This window comes from Schistocerca piceifrons, chromosome 4 (assembly GCF_021461385.2).
Source record: "Schistocerca piceifrons isolate TAMUIC-IGC-003096 chromosome 4, iqSchPice1.1, whole genome shotgun sequence".
Lineage (NCBI taxonomy): Eukaryota > Metazoa > Arthropoda > Insecta > Orthoptera > Acrididae > Schistocerca > Schistocerca piceifrons.
Genome location: NC_060141.1, coordinates 828,005,481 through 828,011,480, shown reverse-complemented (window position 1 = coordinate 828,011,480; position 6,000 = coordinate 828,005,481).

Here is a 6,000-nt window from a genome sequence, read left to right as displayed (position 1 = left end):
CTGCCCCTCTCTCCTACAACTCAGACTGTTCTGTGCACCCCTGATTCTGACAGCTTGAGTGTGTCACAAAAGTTTTGATGGGTAACATCTGCCTGCTTGTTGCTACTGGCAATACAGCTAAAAAGCCGCACTTCCAAGTAGCCAGAATCATGAGAAGGTACTTCTCATATGTGACTCAATCGCGATTCTGCATGCGCCCACTGTCAACAGCACAAATGAACCTACACTAAGCAATTGTGATGCCACGATCAATGGAAGCAGCTTGTTGTTATGATGTATTACATAGTCTTCATTCTAAAGCCTTAGACACATTTTGCTGTTGGCAGATGCCTGTGTTTTGTTGTAAATGACGCATTGCCTTTGCAACTTAAGTTTTATTTTTTCTTTCGTTTATATTTTATTGCTGCAGTAGCGAGCTACAGTAAAATTCTTTTATAGAGTATCAATTTTAACCAGTCAGAATTACAAAAATTTAACTGAAGACAAAAACAATGGAAAATTCCCAGAATTTTAACAAATCCCAGTTGTCTGGGGCATACACATCCTGAAACGGACAGTTCTGTTTTTGTGATAAGTTGGTAAAAATGCTTTAAAAACAATCCAGAACAGCCATTTACTTGTGAAACTGCAGAAATTTTAGATGGTATATGTACTAACCTTCCTGAACATATCTCCAACAGGGTGTATACGACCCGGGACAACCGGGAAAAACCCGGAAATTTGTTCATCCGTGAGAAAACCGGGAAAAACCCAGGAATTTTTCATTGTTTTAGCTTTCAGTTAAATTTTTTTTAAATTTTGGCTGCAGAACTGATTCTCTAGCAAAGAATGTTATTGCATCCTGCTACTGGAGAATGATACTGCAGCAATAAAATATAAACGAGAGGGAAAAAAATAAAACTTTAGTGACAAAGGAAATGTGCAATTTACAACAACAAAAAACCGTGCAGCAATAAAATATAAACGAGAGGGAAAAAAATAAAACTTTAGTGACAAAGGAAATGTGCAATTTGCAACAACAAAAAACCGTGCACTCACAAGCGTTTGCAAATAGCAAAAATATGTCAGAGGCCGTAGGGCGCAGACTAATTCTTCGTAACAATAAACTGCTTGCTATGAGCATGACGTCACAACTGTTCACATTAGGTTCGTTTGACCAATTGCCAGCGGTCTGTTGCGCATGCGCATTTGACTCGCGTACAAGCAGTACCTTCTTCCGCCACTGGAAGTTTGGCTGTTGGCTGTGTCGGTAGCAGTAGCAAGCAGCCAGATGCAAACGAGAAAAATTTGTCTCGCGCGCCCTAGCTGTCAGATTCACGCTTGCACAGAGTTGTCTGAGTTGTAGTGGGGAGGGGGTTAACCTCCACGTGACGCGTGTTTACGTTAAGTGATTTCGCTGCTTCTCTTCGTGTACAGCTCCCAAGTCAAATGAAAACAAAACGGATTCCTGTGGCCGGGGAGCTATCAAGTGAATTAAAATACATTCACATAATTATGGAGGGCAAAAATATATTATTAATTTCAGTTTTCAGATTTTATTTTATTTCCAAGTTAGTAGCAGTCACGCATTAATCGCCTTGCAGAACAGTTATTTTTGCAAGTTTGCTAAAGAAATTTGGCTTTATTAATCTTTCCGCTGAGGCAATCATTTTATTTGAAACGAAGTGTTTCATTCTACAGTATTGGCTAGTTCCAACTTTCCGCTGAATTTCAAGTGCACGTTATCATCTTCTGCCATATATGGCATTATGCCATAATAAAGAACCAAAAATGAGATCGTAGAGTACTGGTACTCCAAGAAAATTTACATCCCAAAAACCACACTGAAAAGCTTAATATCTGATGGGACTACTTCATTGTGAATCTGGAAAAAGCCAATTCGCACTTCAAGCCGAATTATGCATTTCAGTATGGTTTACGAAATTCCTATGCTCTTTGGAGTACCCTCTGATGCCCTGTTTCTTTTATGGTGTAATGTAAGCTCTTTTAGTGCTTTATACACACGAACATACGGGCTTCCTACACCACTGCAGTTGCACACGCACAATAATGCCTGTTTTCTGGCGCTCTCTGAAAACTGGTAAATCGAACCTATTACTAACAGTCTTCGGATAGTATTGAGAACGGTGGTTAGAAAAGCGTTACTTTCAAAGTAAATTTCTTTTTACGCAAGATGAATTATGTTACGTGTGAGAAAATGGGATGGATATCTAAATCACAGAGCGTTCGAAACTGAACAGTTTGAGGACCAGCCACTTACAAGAATTTCGAGCCGAGACATTTATGTCATAATATTAAATTTACTGGCACATTTGTGTGCTGTATCTTTAAGTATAACACACGCAAAAAAGATCAATATTACATGTGAAAGCTAAGCTTCCGTTGTAGCGTGTTAATCTTAGAGACTAACATTATATGTGAAAGCTTTTATTGTAGATATACGGTACTCTGTACATTAATGTAAACCGTTAACTTTTCCTCTTGCGTGTTCGCGCTATTTAACCAGTGATCTTGCTATTGGCTGACTATAACACGTGTCCTATGCTCTGAATAGCTGCTGTCATCGGCTGAAGAGATCTCGTGGCTTGAGATATGACTCGCTTACAAAAGGACATCACAACCTCGGTTTCAACGCTCCGCAAACTAACGCGCTGTGTTTGGTACAATTCGAATTTATACTTTCGTAATACGAAAATATGCAACGTATATGTTGCTGCAAATCAAAGGTCTTTCCAACACTTCTCTCCTTTTATTTTTATTTTTTTTTAATTAAAAGTCTCTCCAAAACTTCTCTGCCCTTTTTTTTTCGGGAAGTTCTACGCGATTGTATAAAACGTTAACTATTCAAAGAATTGATAAGTTTTACAGTTTCGAGGGAAAATCTACTGTCACTTGGCACAGAAAACGTGTTTTTCGCCCGGGAAAAAGCGTATTTTTTAAACGGGATATCCGGGAATTTTTTTTCCTTGTCCCCGTATACACCTTGTCCAAACAGTGTATTGGAGACGCACAATTTGCATCCTCTGAGGCCAAGAAGAGGTTTACTCACTTTGAAGACAATTTTACCAGACAACAGTTGATGACTTACCTTGGATCGGCTAAAACACAGTGTTTTTGAACTGCAATAGAAAGTTACTAGTGAAAAATATCAGAGTAAAACAATTGTTCTACAAAATGTAAATTAATTGGCTGGTCTTTTTACATACCTGTTACAAATTTCTTTGCAGATAAATTATTTTTGGCATCAAATTTACTTAAAATTATTTTGTTGCTCAAACAGTTTTCTCCATTCACAGAGAGTTCTTTGAGGACTGATGCATAAAAATTTAATGGATTCCTTCTGCATACAAATCCACTCGCTCACACTGGGAGCAGCAGCACCAGAACATGATGGGAGTGGCGACTGGGTGGGGGTAAGGAGGAGGCTGGGGCAGGGATAGTAGAGTAGGGGTGACGGACTGCAGTGGACAGTCAATAGGTGGAGGGGAGGGGGGTGGGCGAGGTAAGGGAGAGAAGTAGAGAGACTGGGTGCGATGGTGGAATGAGTGCTGTGTGGTGCTGAAATGGGAACAGGGAAGGGGCTGGATGACTGAGGACAGTGACTAACGAAGGATGAGGCCAGTAGGGTTATGGGAACAGAGGATATATTGCAGGGAAAGTTCCCAGCTCCGCAATTCAGGAAAGCTGGTGCTGGTGGGAAGGATCCATATGGTATAGGCTGTGAAGCAGTCATTGAAACGAAGGATGTCATGTTTGGCAGCGAGCTCAGCACTAGGGTGGGCCACTTGTTTCTTGGCCAAAGTTTGTCGGTGGCGATTCATGCACACGGACAGCTTGTTAGTTGTCATGCTCACGTAGAATTCTGCAGTGGTTGCAGCTTAGCTTGTAGATCACGACTAGTTTCACAGGTAGCCCTGCCTTTGATGGGATATAGGTGATGTTCATAACCAGATGGGGGAGGGTGTATGGGACAGATCTTGCATTTAGGCGTATTACAGGGGTATGAGCCATGAGGTAAGGGGGTTGGGAGCAGGGGTTATGTAGGGATGGACGCGTATATTGTGTCGGTTCGGTGGATGGCGGGATACCACTGTGGGAAGGATAGTGGGCAGGACATTTGTCATTTCAGGGCACAACGAGAGGTAGTCGAAACCCTGGTGGAGAATGTAATTCAGTTTCTCCAGTCCTGGGTGGTAATTAGATCTGAGGGGAATGCTCCTTTGTACCCAGATGGTGGGACTTTGGGAGGTGGTGGGAGACTAGAAAGACCAGGCATGGGAGGTTTGTTTTATATAAGGCTGGGAGGTTAATTGCGGTCAGTGAAGGCTTCAGTGAGAGCCCTCAGTATATTTCGAGAGGGACTGCTTGTCACTGCAGATGTGACGACCACAGGTGGCTAGGCTGTGTGGAAAAGACTTCTCGGTATGGAACAGGTGACAGCGGTCAAAGTGGAGGTATTGCTGGTGGCTAGTGGGTTTGATATGGATGGAGTGCAGATGTAACCATCTCTGAGGTGGAGATCAATATCTAGGAAGGTGTCTTTTTGGGTTGAGTAGGGCCAGGTGAAGCAAATGGGGGAGAAGTTTTTGAGGTTCTGGAGGAATGTGGATAGGGTGTCCTCACAATCGATCCAGATCGCAAACAAGTCACCAGTGAATCTGAACCATGTGAGGGGTTTAGGATTCTGGGTGTTTAGGAAGGATCCTCCAGATGGCCCTCGAATAGGTTGGCATAGGATGGTGCCATGCGGGTGCCCATAGCTGTACACCGGATTTGTATGTAGGTAATGCCTTCAGAAGAGAAGTAATTGTGGATGAGTATGTAGTTGGTCATGGCAATTAGGAAGGGGGTGGTTGGTTTGGAATCCATTGGATGTTGGGAATGGTAGTGTTCAATAGTGATAAGGCCACGGGCATTAGGGACGTTAGCGTAAAGGGAGGTGGCAACAATAGCGACGAGCAGGGCACTGTGTGGTAAAGGGACAGGAACTGTGGAGAGTCTGTGGAGGAAATGGTTGGTGTCTTTCGCATAGGAGGGTAGGTTCCAGGTAATAGGTTGAAGGTGTTGGTCTACGAGAGCAGAGATTCTCTCACTGGGGCACAGTAACCAGCCACAATGGGCTGTCGTGGGTGGTTGGGTTTATGGACTTTAGGAACCATGTAGAAGGTAGGAGTGTGGGGCGTGTTAGGGATGACCAGAGAGATGGATTGTGGGGAGAGGTTCTGGGATGGGTGTAAGGATATGAAGAGTCAGTGGAGATCCTGCTGCATTTCTGGAATGGGGTCGTTGCGACAAGGTTTGTAGGTGGAAGTGTCCGACGGCTGGCAGAGTCCTTCTGCCAAGTAACCCTTGCGGTTCAAAATAACAGTGGTGGATCCTTCATCAGCAGGTAGGATTATAATGTCGGGGTCAGTTTTTAGATGGTGGACTGCGGTTCTTTCTGCCGGTGTAAGATTAGTTTGCATGTTGAGGGATTTAGGGAATGATGGTGAGGCAACATTCAAGGTTGTTCGTTCCATCCAGGATTTTACATTTATCTTATACAACTCTGAGACAATGTATATTATGTAACTATACCTGTCAATATTCAATTCATTTCTCACCTACATCTCTATACATTTTACATCGTAAAAGGTGTATCAACTCCATCAATGAAATGATATTATCTAGACAGAAGTAATAAAAGGAAAGCAGCCAAAAAATAAGAACTGCTTCAAGCAGTTATTCAATCATAAAGCAAAATTTACTCTCAATGTGTTCTTTTTTCAAATGATGTTGACAGTCTTCTACATATAAAATTCAGTGAGCAATGAGTTATGTTCATTCAGTGCATTTAGTGGCAGTGTGTAGAAAGTGATTTTCCCAAAATCTAATATTCTCCCTTCTCTCAGTTTATAGCCATCAAGGTACATAATTAAGATGTTTGTTCAGCACAAGAGTAGTGAGCAAAAATGCAAATAAAACCATTAACTTATTTTTATTCTACAATAAGTTTGTCAT